Source organism: Schistocerca cancellata, chromosome 6 (assembly GCF_023864275.1).
Source record: "Schistocerca cancellata isolate TAMUIC-IGC-003103 chromosome 6, iqSchCanc2.1, whole genome shotgun sequence".
NCBI lineage: Eukaryota > Metazoa > Arthropoda > Insecta > Orthoptera > Acrididae > Schistocerca > Schistocerca cancellata.
The window spans coordinates 398068720-398086065 of NC_064631.1; the positions used below are offsets into that span (position 1 = coordinate 398068720).

A 17346-nucleotide genomic window follows, 5' to 3' on the forward strand; every position below is an offset into this window, starting at 1 on the left:
CTAGTATCGACAGCAATTGAGAGATTTACACCAACTAAATTAATAAACGGCGGAGCTGAGCCCCATGGTACATAAAACACGCCAATACACTGTTCGAGAAACAACTAAAAAACCAAACCAAATTCAAACGAACATATAATCCCGAAGATAGGCGATTTTTCACAGAAGCTCGAAATTTAGCGTGGCCTTCAGTCGAGAGGCTTATAATAGTTTTCACAATTAAACTTTGTCTCGATACCTGGCAGAAAATCCAGAGAGATCCTAGTTGTATGTAAAGTGTGCTGTCGGCAAGACACAATCAATGCCTTCCCTTCGCGATAGCAGTGGAATTACTATCGCTGACAGTGTTGCTAAATTAGAGTTACTAAACACAGCCTTCCGAAATTCCTTCACCAAAGAAGACGAAATAAATATTCCAGAATTCTAATGAAGAACAGCTCCCAACATATATCCTCGGAGTAGTGATGGAACTTAATAAAAGCAAGTACTCCTTTCTAGACTGTGTAGTGCACATTTAGGTTCCTTTCGGAGTGTGCTGATGCAATAGCTCCATGCTTAACAATGATATACAACCGCTTTCTCGACGAAAGATCCGTACCGAAAGGCTGGAAAGTTGCACAGGTCACACCAATATTCAAGAAAGGTAATAGGAGTAAACCATTAAATTACCTATCTAAGTCATTAACATCGATATACAGCAGGATCTTGGAACATGTATTGTGTTCGAACATTATGAATTACCTTGAACAGAACAGTCTATTCACACACATTCAACATGGATTTAGAAAGCATCGTTCTTGTGAAATACAACTAACTCTTTACTAGCATGAAGTGCTGTGTACTTTCAACAAGGGATTTCAGAGTGATTCCGTATTTTTGATTTCCAGAAGGCTTTTGACACCATACATCACAAATGACTTGCAATCAAATTGTGTGCTTATTGAATACCGTCTCAGTTATCCTACCAAATACGTGATTTCCTATCAGCGAAGTCACAGTTCGTAGTAACTGAGTAGTGAGTTTTGGCGTTCATCAGTGTAGTGTTATAGGCCCTCTTCTGTTTCTTATCTACATAAACGATTTAGGAGACAATCTGAGCAGCCGTCTTACGTTGTCTGCAGATGATGTTGTTGTTTATTGACTAGTGAAATCATAAAAAGATTAAAACAAATTGCAAAACAATATATAAAAGACGTCCGCATCGTGTGAAATTTGACAATTGACGACCCCAGATAACGAAAAGTGTGAAGCCATCAATATGAGTGCTAAAAGGAATACATTAAACTTCATTTACATGACAACTCAACCAAATCTTATGACCATATACTCAACTAAATACCGAAGCATTACAATTACACACAACTTAAATTAGAAAGGACACATAGAGAATGTTGTGGGGAAGGCGAACCAAAGACTGAGTTTTATTCGCAGAAAGGAGATTCAACAGATGTATTAAAGAGACTGCCTACACTACACTTGTCTGTCCTCTTTTACAGTACTGCTGCTCTGTGTGGGATCCTTACCAGACAGAGTTAACGGAATACGTGAGAAAGTTCAAAAATGAGCAGTACGTTTTGTACTATCGGGAAATAGTGGAGATATCGTCCCTTACACGATACAGGATTTGAAGTGGATATAATTAAAACAAAGGCGTTTCTCATTGCAGCAGGATGTTCTAACGAAATTTCAATCACCAACATTCTCCTCCGAACGCGATAATATGTTTCTGACACCAACCTACTTAGGGACAAACGACCATCATAATAAAATAAGGGAAATAAGAACTGCACGGGAAGATGTAGGTGTTCGTTTTTTTTGCGCACTGTTCAAGAGCGGAATAATAGAGAATTATTGTGAAGGCAGTTTTGTGAACCCTCTGCTGGCCACTTAAGTTTGATTTGCAGTTTATCTATGTATATTTAAATATCGTTAAACACCTTATGACCAATACAGCGAAACAGCCAATACATACAGTACTTCTAGACACATTGTTGGAGTTTAACCATCTCTGCAGAATGCGGAAAATTTGTTACAAGTTACATGGCAAGTGATTTAGTACATTGCATTTGAGAGCATTCACAAGTTCACTACCAAGTGCTTACTATCAGAGAGTCTGCAATCTGCAAACTCACACAACTGACAAGAGTAGTGGGGCAACCTATGTACCACCCCACTTTCCATTGGTGCCAAATTTATTCAAGATGGCGGCGCTGACATCATCCAACATGGCAGCATGTACACTTGGCAACAGTGCATGACGGCATCCAAGATGGCGGCTTTTGGCGGGAAAGTAGGTCAACTGGGCTATGTCCACTAACCTACCCATCCATATAAAATGGCGCCAAATTCAAATTCCAGCAAGATAATGTCTGCAAAACCTTACTTTTCTTTATTATTATTCATTATCATTTATTATTTATTATTATTATTATTATTATTATTATTATTATTATTGGCCTACCTCCACTAGAAAAATCGCGCCAAATTCAAATTCCAGCGTGATAATGTCTGCAAAACCGTACTTCGCTTTATTATTATTATTATTGATTATCATTCATCATTTATTATTATGTATTATTATTATTATTGGTCTTCCTCCACTAGAAAATTGCGTCAAATTCCAACACACTAATGTCTCGAAAACTGTACTTCTATTTTTTATTATTTATTATCATTTATTATTATTATTTATTCAAGATGTCCGATTTTCTCGGCGAGAAAGCAATTTGCGTTACATCCATAACAAAAATCTATCACAATTTCAAATCCCAACACCATAATCTATCACACGTACGAACTTTCTCGCTCACTTATCTTTTTTCACTGGTAACCTATCAGAATTGCGTCAAATAATAAAATGCACTTATAGTAGCGTAAGTCACGTCCTTTGATTTAGCACGGGGAAAGGGACTAAAGTCTTTATTTCAAGCAGTACGGTCATCACTTGTTCTCCAACACAATCAGTACACATCTTTGAGATCACGGTGCCACGACGCCCATGCTACAACTGAATTAGTTAAACTCGTAGCCGCACCAGGCCCCATCTCCCAGGCGCCACGGTCGGCTAGAGAGCGGCCGCATAGCCCCGCGTGCCATGGGTAAGGGAGCTCTGGCCCCGCTGGCGAGTGCGCGGGCTGTTGCCTGTGGCGGTGACGTCAGGCGGCGCGCTGGGATCAAATGGCTCTGAGCACTATGGGATTCAACATCTTAGGTCATAAGTCCCCTAGAACTTAGAACTACTTAAACCTAACTAACCTAAGGACATCACACACACCCATGCCCGAGGCAGGATTCGAACCTACGACCGTAGCAGTCCCGCGGTTCCGGGCTGCAGCGCCAGAACCGCTAGACCACCGCGGCCGGCGCGCTGGGATCGGCCAGCGCTAGCCGCTGGACTGGCGATGGCTCCCACGTCGTAAACATGATTTCGCTGGACACGCTGGAACTTGCCGAGGTTTATGTCACAATAGTCCCCTGTCCTTCCACCACGTGTATTCGTCGCCTCTGCACGTTTCCTGCCAAAATTGTTTGCCTTGGAGCTGAATCACACACCGTTCAGCCATTCGACAAAGAACGCCCTGCCACACTTTTGGCGCGAAAGTGCCTGTTTACCACCCACCACGTGTCTTTGTGAGACCCGAGAACGCCGTGGTACACTTTTGGCACCAAAGTTTGCTCAACAGTTGAATCCGTCATGACTGTACAAGAGCACGTTTGGTCACCACAAGACCCCTCGCTAAGTTAATTCACTCTCTCTCGCGGCCCGCTGCCGCCCTTTCACGTCCGACCGCTTACATCACACACCCTCGATCGAAAAATGGCTCTGAGCACTATGGGACTTAATAGCTATGGTCATCAGTCCCCTAGAACTCAGAACTACTTAAACCTAGCTAACCTAAGGACAGCACACAACACCCAGCCATCACGAGGCAGAGAAAATCCCTGACCCCGCCGGGAATCGAACCCGGGAACCCGGGCGTGGGAGGCGAGAACGCTTCCGCACGACCACGAGATGCGGGCACACCCTCGATCGCCCCATCCATCCACGCGACGGACATAGTCTTCTGTAAATAAGCTAACACCCACATCACGCATCTAACCTATCAATTACCTAAGTACTTAATTCCATTTCAGTCAATTACCTAAGTACTTAATTCCATTTCAGTTTTAATCTTATTGAATAATTCAATTTACAATTTCATATACGTTTGCAAAGGTGTTCAACTACCTACTTTCAAATACTTTTAGAGGATTAGACCGAAACCTCTTCCTAGGAACCATCACCGAGTTTGAATTCTGTCAGTAAAGAAACGTAACTTGCGGTTTCGCTACCAACCTAAGAAAATTGCACGTAAAGAAAGGGCACTTGTACTAACCTCATCCACCCAACCACCACTTCCTCCTAGGATCAGGCGCCAAGTGTGAAATCTGCCAGTAAACAAAGCTCACTTGCGTCCTCGCTACCAACATAAGAAAATTGCTCAAACGAAATGTACCACCGCCACCACTTCCTAGTGGGCAGTTGATAAAAAGACTCAGCCCGCACTATGCTAATGGAAGGAGTTTATTTATTTTGGAGCAGTTTATTTAGGGATGGAGTATATGTATCACAGAACACACGCTCTGACATGCCACACACCATACAGACCTGGAAACCAATCCCACATAACTCATTTACAAGGCTCTAGACACACGCTTGCTAATTGTAAACAGTAAAAAAGAAAGCATAGCACAGCCGAAAGACATGCGAATCGCTCGTAAATAATGCAAAACATTTACTTCCAAATAGCCAAACAACTCCTAATTTTCGGAAATAATTTCGGAGCAGACCTGCGAACTGCTCCTAAATAATATAGCACAATGATGTGTAGACACGCTGAGTACTCGTAAACTATTCAAATAGTGCATATGAAGGCCTACCGACCCGATTCCGAAATAATGCAATCAACGCTCGCAAGCACAGTCCATTGAGTACACAGGAGGCGGCGAAAAGTGACCTATACCTCACATGTCGAAACGCGCACAGCCCCTGCTCGGCTTCTGCAAACCTGTCAAATTCCTATCCAAATACGTGCTCACCTACACACACGTGCTGATGTGATCGGGCGGGAGGGCAACCCCAAGCTTCAGTCGAACGCAGGCGAAAGGTGTATGTAGGCGCTTTTAATGACTGAGCGTTTATTTACACACCCAACGCGCACTCCAAGCAGAGCCGCGTGTGTTCGGCCTTCCTCAACCTAACTGCAGTCCGGCGAAGACGCTTCAGAATTCCATTCCACAATAGCAGAACCTGCTTTCCCCCCTTAGCGATTCTAACGGACCATAAATGACGGCTGAATGACACTTCACTGCGAGCGCCACAACCCCCATGAAGTGAGGCAGCGACAGCTCGCACCTGCCAGCTGCCGCCACCGAACACCAGTGAAACTTGCATTTCAAGCAGCGCTCACACCAGTCTCATATTTGAGGCATCTCCAGGTGCCACTCGTCTCTGCTATTGAATGCAAGGTGTGTTGACACACACACACACACACACACACACACACACACACACACACACACACGGTCATTCTTTCTACTCATCCCATAACGTAAGCAATAGTAACTTTACAATCCAATATATACAAAGCCTACACAATGTAAGCAACGGTAACTTTGACAATACCGACTACATGCCCCAATGCTCTCCATCCCTAAGGAAGCACTGTGAACCTGCTCTTTCTTTCTACACACGCGACACTCAGCAGTAATCAGCCCTTCTACATCAACAGACAGAAGTCCCTCTCAGAACTGTTCCACAAATTTGGTGATCCCTTCCCCTCAACAAATGCGTTATTGTCTCTTCTTCCTTGACTGCTCGCTTTTTTTCTACAAACATCTACGGACTCATAGACTACAAGAACACACCAAAATTTTTCTAAGTACAGCATCCTGTAAACCACTGAGTAACTAGAAACAAACAGACCAAAAAATGATATTCGCACTCTCGAATACCGAAGTCGTTGATGTCATTATACTTACAGTTAAGTGTTACGATCGCGGTCTCAATTGATTGGTATTCGACGATCGGAAATACACTCTCTTGACCCCTGTTACTCTGGAAATATCTCTACCGTCCTTACGACTTCCTCTCTACTCATCACATAACATAAACAATAGTAACTTTACAATGCAATATATACAAACGCTACACAATGTAAACCACATTAACTTCACAATACAGTATATACACATTTGACACAAAACAGTGCACTTATCCAGTATATTTTTACAGCATGCGAAAAAAAATATCCTATTCCTACAGCGTCTATATACCGCAATGCTCTCCAATCCTAGGAAAGCACTGTCAACCTGCTCTTTCTCTCTGCAGACCTGACACTCAGAGCTAATCTTCCCTCTTACATCAGCGGACCTAAGCCACCTTCAGAACTCGTTTTTACAAATTCTGTATTGTCCCTCCTCAGCACAGGCGCCTTACTGTCTCTCCTTCCTTGTCATTTCGCTTTTCTACAATCATCCTCAGACTCATAGACTGCAAGAGCACATGTACTTTCTCCATAATATTACACCATTTTAGCTGCACTTCTCAATATCATGCACTAGGCTACACCCTACCGATCACTAGTTCATCATAATTCCCAAGATATAGACTTCAAATTAATTCTCTACAAACGCCGAACTTTATCTATGTGCAGCATGCTGTAAACCACTGACTAACTAGAAACAAACATAGTCAAAATGATATTTCCACTCTCGAATACCGGTCTCAGCCATGAAACACATTCGAGATCTTCGCTATAATTTAGACGTCAACTAAGGTCTGTCCCAGGTCTAGAGAACGGACAAGCATGTATCCAGCACACCACAATCGATCTTCACTCAACTAAATAAAGGAAGCAAATGTGCAGAAGTAGTCAACCAAACAACCTACAGACCCATCGAATAACACTCCAACCCAAATCAATCATCATCTCAAATTCTGACTTGATCACCAAAGCGCCCAACACATACTATCACTTCGCTATTCGGTTGTCTATAGGGCATCAAAGTTAACTCTTACAGATCGATACACTCCAACAGGTCTCTGCATTCAGACAGTTGCTCCAGTTATTTATTATTATTTATTATCATTTATGATCATTAATTATTATTTATTATAATTTATTACTTATTATTATTTATATCATGCGTGTGTTTCCGCCACGAGGTCTGGAGTCCAACTGGGTTACTATACATCACCACCAGCAGAGGGCCTCATTAAGATGTCCGATTTTGGTAGGGAGTTTGAATTTTGGTGGAAGATCATACAATTCGTTTACCTAACAAAAATGGCTCCAAGGTCAACTGTGTTTAGCTCCTATCACAACCACCAGAGCGCTCTGTAATCACGTCAGTTGATTACGCAGTTACCATTATTCAAGATGTCTGCACCCAGTGCGAAACGTGTCACCTTTCCCAAACCCTCATGCTACAGTAAAATTCCAACTTGGCTTTAGTCACACCCTACACATCGTTCAGCTGATCCCATTTCCAGATCTTTGCGCATCTGATGTCTGCAATTTAAGTCCGAGAAAGACATATCCATTACCTTCTGCAACTTGTCTAGAAACAGAACGAGCTTAGTTACTGCAATAGGACCTTGTCTTGACCATTCGCCGTCAATGCGAGCGCCGGCGGCGGCATGTCAAAGCCACATATCTGTCCATCTAAACAGCCGTCCACTCAGCCCCAGGACCAGCATGCCAAAGTGGGCTCTCTGTATACCTGCTCTCCAGCTATTGTCTAACGACAAACACTGCACAAATGATTCCTGAATAGCGCAGATCTCTATCCTCCCCTGCATCTCCAACTTGATATATAAACAGTGTCTCTCCCCCGGCCAGCGAACCAGACGTCATTCACGCTGTGCTGACAATTTCCACTCACAAATCTTAAAGACTTGCATATATAAAAGCCTATTCACTCCTGACAAAACTCACTTAACAGTAAAAAAGCATTCTCCCTTTCTAAGCATAGATTAGTATGCATTTAGAACAAATAGACTAACATAATTCCAAGCAGAAGTCATACATATGTTTAAAAAGAAAAAAATGACCTCAATTTAGGTTATCCGACATTTATTTACATGTCCTAATGATACAGTCATAGACGAGTCGTGTCATCCACTTGCTCATTCCTTCAACACACATTTTCACAGAACTTGTTCTACTTATATGCCACCCACCCTGTCATAATAATTTTGTACAAACATTTACGCCACCACATACAACCCAGCTCAATAGCACATAATAATTCCTTTTCCCACAGATAGTCATATTCGGTGAACAATTAAACGTATTAAATTACATATACATGTAGTCAAATAAGCAAATACTTTTACCAACATACATACCCCTCTCACTGAGGATAGGGCATTTAATATTATATACTTAAACACAGACCAATGATAACAATATTCCGACGTGCACCTTGTCCTTGTAATCGAAATACAATTCATTTTCCTGTACTGTACAATATCACCATGTTACATCAGAGCACCCTGAGTCGACGTAAGTCGCTCTCACAACAGCTCAGCTAATTGGAGAGCCTTTTCCCGTTGGCAGAAACGCGTCAGTCTTTCTGATCAGAGCCTGCTCGCTTTTCTATAGACATCTCCAGACTCACGTATTAGAAGACCAAAAATATTTTTAATATAATATTATAAAATTCACCTCGTACTCGTCGATATTAAGCACAGTCCTAGCACCTTAGCGTGTCATAGACCTCTGACTAACTAGAATTCCTGCCCTGCACAGACATTAACGCCGACTGATGCACGGCCTCTCACAGGAAACTATACATTGCACCTTGTAAATCATATCCTTACAGTCGATAGCATAACATTGAATGATTTTAAATAAAGGACAGCCACAACACAAGGAAACTAGAAGAGCCTGGTGGCGTTGTGGCGACTTTCCAAGCTACCCCCCCGAAAGTGATTGATGGCCTCTACATTTAAATTCATATGTCGCAATGACCAAATAGTTGGTAACTCTGCGTTCCATTTCTAGTGATTGTTCATTTTGCACACAAGTACGGGATCACCATTTTCGGTGCTAGCAACCCCAGAAGTTGCGGCCCATCTACCAAAATTTGTTCCCCAACTCAAACAAGCATTGTCACTCAATCATTATGTGGTACCCAATGCACGGATGGGCTGGATAAGACACCACCGATCAACAGCTGATATCGCGAAAAATTTTTCAGTAAGTCCAACACTGGCCAATCATGTGACAGCATGTTATCCTAATTTCAGTATCATAGCTATACCATACCTCCTCTACTTTGCAAGTATCATTGCGAGCATTGATATATGACTGCTCAGTACGTCCATTCACACTTAATTCTCGAACACATAAAAACGATCAAAGTACACCAGACAATGATATACATACTTCTAAGACCTCGCGCATAGTACTCGATCGATCTCTCTGCGTATGGCGATCACAGAGCAATCTCGCCCTCTTGTGTTCAAAGACCATCCTCACCTCGGCATTGACCAGTCTACCCCGCAACATCGCTACCCAATTAATCCTCAACCGAGCAGACGAATATAGCTACACATCACCTCTCTTGACTGAATAGAGCTTTCCTAGTCCTAACCCCTCAAGGTGCACCACATTTCTCGAAATGTAACCAAGTCTTGGAGCTTAGCACACATATCGATCTATAGTAACAGATCTCAAAGTGCCTTAATTTAATAGCATACAGTTGAGAAGAACAAGAACGGCGTGATTTTATACGCAATGTAGTTCGACACATTTTTACGTAAATCATCCAATCTGTCATGTGCAAAGTATTGTAGCTGCATACTACTAGAACGCAGGCTATATCACGTGACTAAAGCATCCAGATAGAGCACTGGAAAAAAAAAAATTGACCTTCATTAACTTGTCCTTCTCTAGAATAAATAAGTCAACGTTTAAATCGTACCTAGTTACAGCTCTATCTCAATCGATCATCCCGTACGCTCTCTGTTATCCTTTAACACAGATGTGAGTAAGTTTAGACGTCAATGATTCTCTGTCCTCCTTAAATCAACAAATACAGTATTCAACTCGCGTGTATCACTGCTACCTCAGTAGACATACTCTATAATACGAACGGAACGAGAAAAAAATTGACTACCTTCTTGATTCCGCTCGTTTCGATGTCATCGTTTTCCTACATTCCTCTTGTTGCCGCACACTAGACTACATGTACAAACTGCTCCCTGCGAACCAGAAGATAAGTAAGTACGTCCTCATTTTCACCGCATTTCGGTGTATATTAGGTCTGTTTATACGTATGCGCTAATCAGTTTTCGCATTTCTTTCCATTTTATGTCAGATCGATCCATGGGACCGCGACATAACGTATCGTTCTGTGTTCATTTTAGAAATGATGTAAATGATGTAAATGAAACCCAGGCGTATCCAGTCACCTCCACATTCGGAGAGCGCTTGCTCTGTTTTCTGTATCCACGTGTATGGGTAATCCACGTGTCGCACTGTCTATGCATTTGCTGCACACACCTTCATTCAAATCTCACTCCGTCGAATGGAGAGATGAGATAATCCCTTCCTCCCTTTTTGCCGAATTACTGAGTCATGTCAATGTCCGGTCAATCTGCCCTGACTTTATATTTGTATTTTTGACATAATAAATAATAAACGTAAATGTTTCCATGTATCAATCTTCGAATCAATTCATTTGACTAAAGATGGCTGGAAAGTAAGTGCCTGTTGTGAATGGGTAATAACTTTAATAAATATTAGAATTGTTTCAAAACAATTGCATTTTCATCGTTTCAGCTTTACAAACTGATCTTGATAGACCGATGTCTGTCAGTGCACAAGTGGGCTCAACTGGCTTCTCGCTACGGAGTGTACTGTTTGGATCCGTAATGGACGTTGTAAGAAGCGTTAATTCCAGGACATAGACGTCAGAGGAGAATGTGAGATCGGTCTGGGAAATATTCAGCCTAAGCCCCAAAAAATAAACGCACGACGCAATCCGTTAAAGGAGTCTGACGCTATACATGATCCGAAGTTTTCTTAAAAAGAAGTTGGAATTTCTTTCGCGGAGGCCTTTTTACTGCCAGGAACTGTGTGTAATGACTATGGCCGTCGTATGGAGTAACAGGCACTAAACTTGAATCGCGTGCTGAGAGCTTGCAAACAAATAACAGAGGCTCTTTATGTTCAATTAAGCTGGTAGTGTTACTAACGACCTCACATCACAGACATTCATGTAATCTCTGTCAGTTTAAGCGGTCATTCGTCTTGTGCCGATGGCGTTAGAAGACGTCGAAGGCTTAAGTTCTCACTCAGGCCTAACATGGCAAAACACTGACAAAATTTGATTCACTGTTCATCAAGATGAACTGCGTTTTCGTTAAGATATGTTGTTCCAAGCATGTAAAGCGAACCTGCACATGTCGCTCTCTGACACAGTCGAAATGTCTTGCTATGAAAGAAGGATAAAAATAAAGGACTCCGTCTTCAGGCCACAAGTGGCCCATCGGGACTATCCGACCGCCGAGTCATCTTCAGCTGAGGATGCAGGTAAGAGGGGCGTGTGGTCAGCACACCGCTCTCCCGGTCGTTATGATTGTTTTCTTTGACCGGAGCCACTACTATTCGGTCGAGTAGCTCCTCAATTGGCATCACGAGGCTGAGTGCACACCGAAAAATGGCAACAGCGCATGGCGTCCCGGATGGTCACCCATCCAAGTGCCGGCCACGCCCGACAGCGCTTAACTTCGGTGATCTGACGGGAACCGGTGTATCCACTGCGGCAAAGCCGTTGCCCTGTAAAAATAAAGGGACACCTGTTTTTAGCTGCCGACACTCAATATTTTCCAACCAATTAACGCTCCAAATTTCGGCGCCACTTCATCCGTTCACTCGAGCGATATCAAGCCAAGGTAGTCGTCAGCGCACTGGCTGCCAGCACAACTACGAATTTTTGCATCCCTTATCCTTTTCTGCTTTTGTTGGCGCGGAAGTATGTGACATCAATATTTTTTGTGACATCGTGAAATACAGTAATTATTGACAAAAGAAATAAGCGTCTTACTAAAGACAGATTTTATCGTCATATGTCTTCTATAATTAACAGTATCCGAAAACACAGAAATTATAGTATTTCAATTTTTGCTGCGATTTTTACTTTCAAAAAAATAAAGGTTTTGTTCAAGGCGACATCTATCACAAAAACATTTAAACCATAAAAATTCAGGGTACTATAGGCAACGTGCGAATGCACCTATATCACAGGCATCTTTTTAATGAGAATATCATCAGGAAAAGAAAATTCGCTGAAGTTGTTAAATACCTTGCGATCTGGCGACAACTTCGCGGCAGTTTTGTGGCTGTTGCTTACACATTATGATGTTCCATTTATTGATTTACGTCTTGATGGACTCGAGGTCCAATTTTGCCTCTGACTTCCTGGAGACAAAGAAAAACTGTTAGTAACAGTTTTCTGGAAAGTCTCAGTCCGTAATGGGCAGTATAAAAATGTGACATGTGATTCAGTTGTCCGACAGCTGCTTCCGTAATTTTCTCACCTCGAAATGATAATGTTCTCTTACTAGAGAGCAGACACCCACATCCAGTCTGATCCGTATTTATAACGAATTCTGGCCTGAATTCCGGAGTTATAGTGGACCTTTGATGTTGAAATAGTCTTACTGTTACTTACAGTTCATCAGAGGTTACCTTCTATTTTGTGTTGATGTATTTAGTTGCGTGAGGCTGGGGTATTCTGTGTTTAACCTTCAAAGACTCGCACCAGATGTTTGAGACTTTGAACTCAAAAGTTTGCGACTACAATGAGGTTGCTGCAAACATTGTCCACTGCCGCAGTGCTCTTGTAGTAACCACATGTCCACTGTTTCTATCCTCTATAAAACGGTAGAACACTCCCAGAAGTCTTTCCCTGATACAAATATTCATAAGGCATAAAATGTGATACATAGACAAATATTTTTTATCTTGATTCATGTGTGACATATTCAAGTACATACAAACGAGGTGCGACAATAAAGTAATGAGACGGATTTTCTTTGCAAGATGTGGCAACCCTGCAGGCTTGTATAGGCATAATATCTTTGACCTTGGTCTATAAGCTGCTCCTAGTACAAGCAGCAGATCGATGCAACTGCTCAGTCGTGAGTTGTGCTGTAGTAAGCTAACACATGTTTGTGTCCCTCGTCACGGAAATAGAACCGCATAATATTGCGCAACGGTATGCCATTTTTTGCGTTAAATTGGGTGAAAACGTGACGACAACTTACAGTAAGCTTCAGAAGGCTTTTGGAGAGGAGGTTATGTCAAGAGCTCAAGTTTTTCGTTAGCGTAAAATGTTTAGTGAAGGCACAACGAATGTTGAAGATGAAGACTGCAGTGGACGACCATCAACCTCACAGACGGATGTCAACGTGGCCAGGGTGTGTGAACTCGTGCAATCTGATCGAAGATTATCCGTAAGAATGATTGCAGAAGAACTGAACATCAATCGAGAAACGGCTTCATCTAATAATAACTGAAGATCTTGGTATGAGAAAGATTTGTACAGAAATGGTCCCCAAAGATCTCACACCACACAGCAATCTTAAACCTCAAAAGAAATTTCAGTACTACCACAGCCACCTTATTCACCAGATATCGCTCTGTGCGACTTCTTTCTATTTCAGAGTCAAAAGGGCGGTAAAGGGTCACCATTTTCAAACAACACAAGATGTCCAAAAAGCTGAGACGAGAGTCTTGGAGGATATTACAGAAGATGAGTTCCAGAAATGTTACCATCTATGACAGAAGCGCTGGAAAAAGTGTGTGCAATCAGAAGGGAACTACTTTGAAGAAGACAACACTAAACTTGACTAAAACGGCAAGCAACATTTTTTTTACATCAGTCTCATTACTTTATTGTCGCACCTCGTACTTATGGTTACTTTATTTGTTATAGGACCCAGTGACGTAACAACAGTGGAATCGTATAACATTTGCAAAAAAAAAAAAAAAGTACACAAAGCAAGAGAAAGCCCATTGTGTCCTCCGGTATCGCGAGACACAGTCACCAAAAATAATCCAGAGGAAATTCCAAACGGTATGCCACTGACAGCCACCAGATGTCAAAAATCAGAAGTGGTATGCGAAGTTTAAGGCAACTTGGAGCACCTGTGATTTTATTAGAACAGGCAGGCCTAGACTTAGTGGGCAGAGAATTCAGACAGTGAGACCAGCGTTCGTGAGAAGTGTCAAGAAGTCAGTCCGCAGAGCCTCACGTGAGTTGCAGATTCCGAAGGCATGAGCGCTCCGCATCCTGCATAAACAACTTCTTTTCCGTGCGTACAAAGTCCAGATCGTGCAGTCCCTCCAGCCAACGGTTTACAGCGCTCGTTATGACCTTGCTGTCGGCATACTGGTTCAGCAGGAGGTTGTTGGCAACATGAAACGCGCCCTTTTCTCAGATGAGGCCACATTTAATTTGAACAGTGTTGTGAGCCGACACAATGCTAGGATGTGGAGGTCCAAGAAACCTTACGCTGTGTTTGAGACCGTCAGAGATAGCCCTAAGCTGAACGTGTGGCGGCGTCTTATGCTCAATAAAATCATAGGGCCTTTCTTCTTCAGTGAAACGACTATGACACCCAATACCTATCTTGATATGATGGAATTACTGCTTCTGTCACAGATTCAGTACGTTCTGGACTTAATTTTCCACCTCATCGGGTAATAGATGTTCGAGCCTATTTGGATACAATATATCTGGGAAGACGGATCGGGCCGGTGGTTCCATCAACTGGCTTTCTACGATCACCGAACGGAACGCCACCGGATTTCTTCCTTTGAGGTTACGTCAATGAACAGGTTTACCAAACACCAATGGACGACGTTACAGCGTTACTCAGCAGAATTATTGATGTCATAATATCCATTCCTCACGACATGTTGACCAAGACATGGGTGAAGTCGGAATACCGCTTCGATATCTTTGGTGAACGAAAGTAGCACACATCGAAATTTGTTAATTTTTGGTGTTTACACAAAAACTTGAATGCGTTACTTGCACTTCAAGATAAAAGATATGTGCCTAAATGTCATGTTTCCTACCTTATGCATGTTTGTGATCAGGGAAAAAGTTCTGGGACACCCTGTATATCTCCAGTCAGTGCGCCGCTTGCCGCTTGGCTCCTCCATTACGATAACTGTATTGTACTCGCGGACTAATGCACTCGTGCCTTGTTGGCTACAGCTTTTGTTTGTCTCCAACAAGTCGGTGGCCAATATAGTCCTCAAGTCCAAAAGGATGTGAACCAATTAATGGTACGGCATCATAATGTGTACGCAACAACCGCAAAACATGGAAAGCTCACAACGGAAGCCGCGCGGGATTAGCCGAGCGGTCTTAGGCGGTGCAGTGATGGACTGTGCAGCTGGTCCCGGCGGAGGTTCGAGTCCTCCCACGGGCATAGGTGTGTGTGTTTACCCTTCGGATAATTTAGGTTAAGTAGTGTGTAAGCTTAGGGACTGATGACCTTGGCAGTTAAGTCCCATAAGATTGCACACACATTTGAACTTGTTTTTTTTTTTTTTTTTTTTTTTTTTCACAACGGAAACCTATCGTCAGTTTTTGGATGAAGGTTCGCAACCATATGTAATGATTGAGCCGTTTGTGTATATTATCGTCGGTAATGCGGTGGGCAAAGCTATCCCTCGTTATGCGGTGGGCTGCTTATTGATGAAACTGGAACACCGTCCTGTCCACTAACAGAAACTGCACTTTATGTCGTTCTGACTTTTACCAGCAGGTGAAGGATTACATTCGCCCTTTTCTCATCGTACAGAAAAGGGAAATCAAAAATGGAAGCGAAGCAGTTAAAAATCTCGCCTTGACCCATAACCAGCTGCAGGCTTCTTCGATATGCACGGTTTGCATCAAAATAATCACCAATTTACTCGCTATTTAGCACTTTTAGTAAGACTGCTTTTGCTAATGATTTTCACATTCAAAGATGTATCTGTGGCATATGTGCCTGAGCACGTTGCTCCTGGTGCTCCGAAGTTTTATGCTTTGACTGCTTTTTTTGATAGATAAAACACTGGGGAATGTACTCGTTCTCCTGAAGTACAAAAGTGGAAATGAAAGAAAAAATTGAAGTACTAGATTCTATGCCTTTTTCGTTTTCAATTACTGTTAACTATGTAAGAGTAAATAAGATTTGTGATGATAAATTTAGTTTCAATAACACTAGACTTGTTTATTTTTCACGTCAATAATTCCTCGGTACTTCACGACATAGCAAAAACATTGATCCGAGATAACAACAAAAACATAGGACTGAATCTCAACACATTGCGAAAAAATTCGTAAGTCTGCTCTTAGCTACTACGACACCTACTTCTTTGGTTTAACGCGGTGTTATCGAACTGATGGAGTGACGTCGAAACTTTGAGCGTCATTTTCTCGCAAACTATTGAGTGTCGGCAACCAACCGACCCAACCCAAAAACCCAACCCAAAAAGGGTCCCTTTTTTTACCCTTCTATCATCCTATGAAGTTTCGACTGTGTCAGAGATCGATATATGGTGGGTTCCCCTTAACAGTTGAAAAATGGAAGGAGTTTGCTAATGTCATTTACCGGTCAATTTGAGTTCCGAGGCTGAAAGAAATGGCTGAGTGAATTAGCGCATTGATATCATTAGGATAAGCCTCTATTAGTGTAAATATTTGGCCCAGCAGTAAAAGTCCAGTGAGCTGATGTGGTCGTGGGACTATACGCGAGTAATACCACGAAGAAGTTATTGCACGACGCCCCGAATTTCTTGTGCTCTGTAACTCGCTTGCCCTCCTGGGAACTGTCATTGCGCGCAGCGTCCGCCCCAAGATGGACCTGCAGCGCGCTCTGGCTAGCGGCCGGATGTAGACAACTCTTCGCGGAATGGCGAATCTGTAAACACAACGCAATCGCGAACCGGCTGTCGAAACGCCAGTGCCACAGGAGTCCCCGCCAGAGGCGCTTTCTCTGGGAAGCGGGTCGCCGCTGCGCGAAAGTAACGCAACATGTGTAAACAGAATGGCGGCGCCATAGGCGGGGCATGTATAGCAACTGAGTTCACCGGAAAAAAACTTTACTCACTACCTTAAAAGAGCACACTGGTCCCACGGAACGTTATAAACGGTGCAGAAGTGGGAAAAGGGGACTATTTGACCGTCCATAGCTGATGTGCTCTGTTGTAGGGAATCAGCAAGGTAAGATGGATCGACGTGTCGGCACTTGACTGAATGTCGGAAAGGAACTCTCGTGTTTAAACTTGT

At 42.6% G+C, this 17346-nt stretch overlaps 1 pseudogene; it reads right to left on the reverse strand.

Moving 5' to 3' along the window:
- Positions 1-11713: 11713 nt before the first annotated feature.
- On the reverse strand, positions 11714-11831 carry LOC126089498 (5S ribosomal RNA; annotated as a pseudogene).
- Between the last annotated feature and the right edge of the window lie 5515 nt (positions 11832-17346).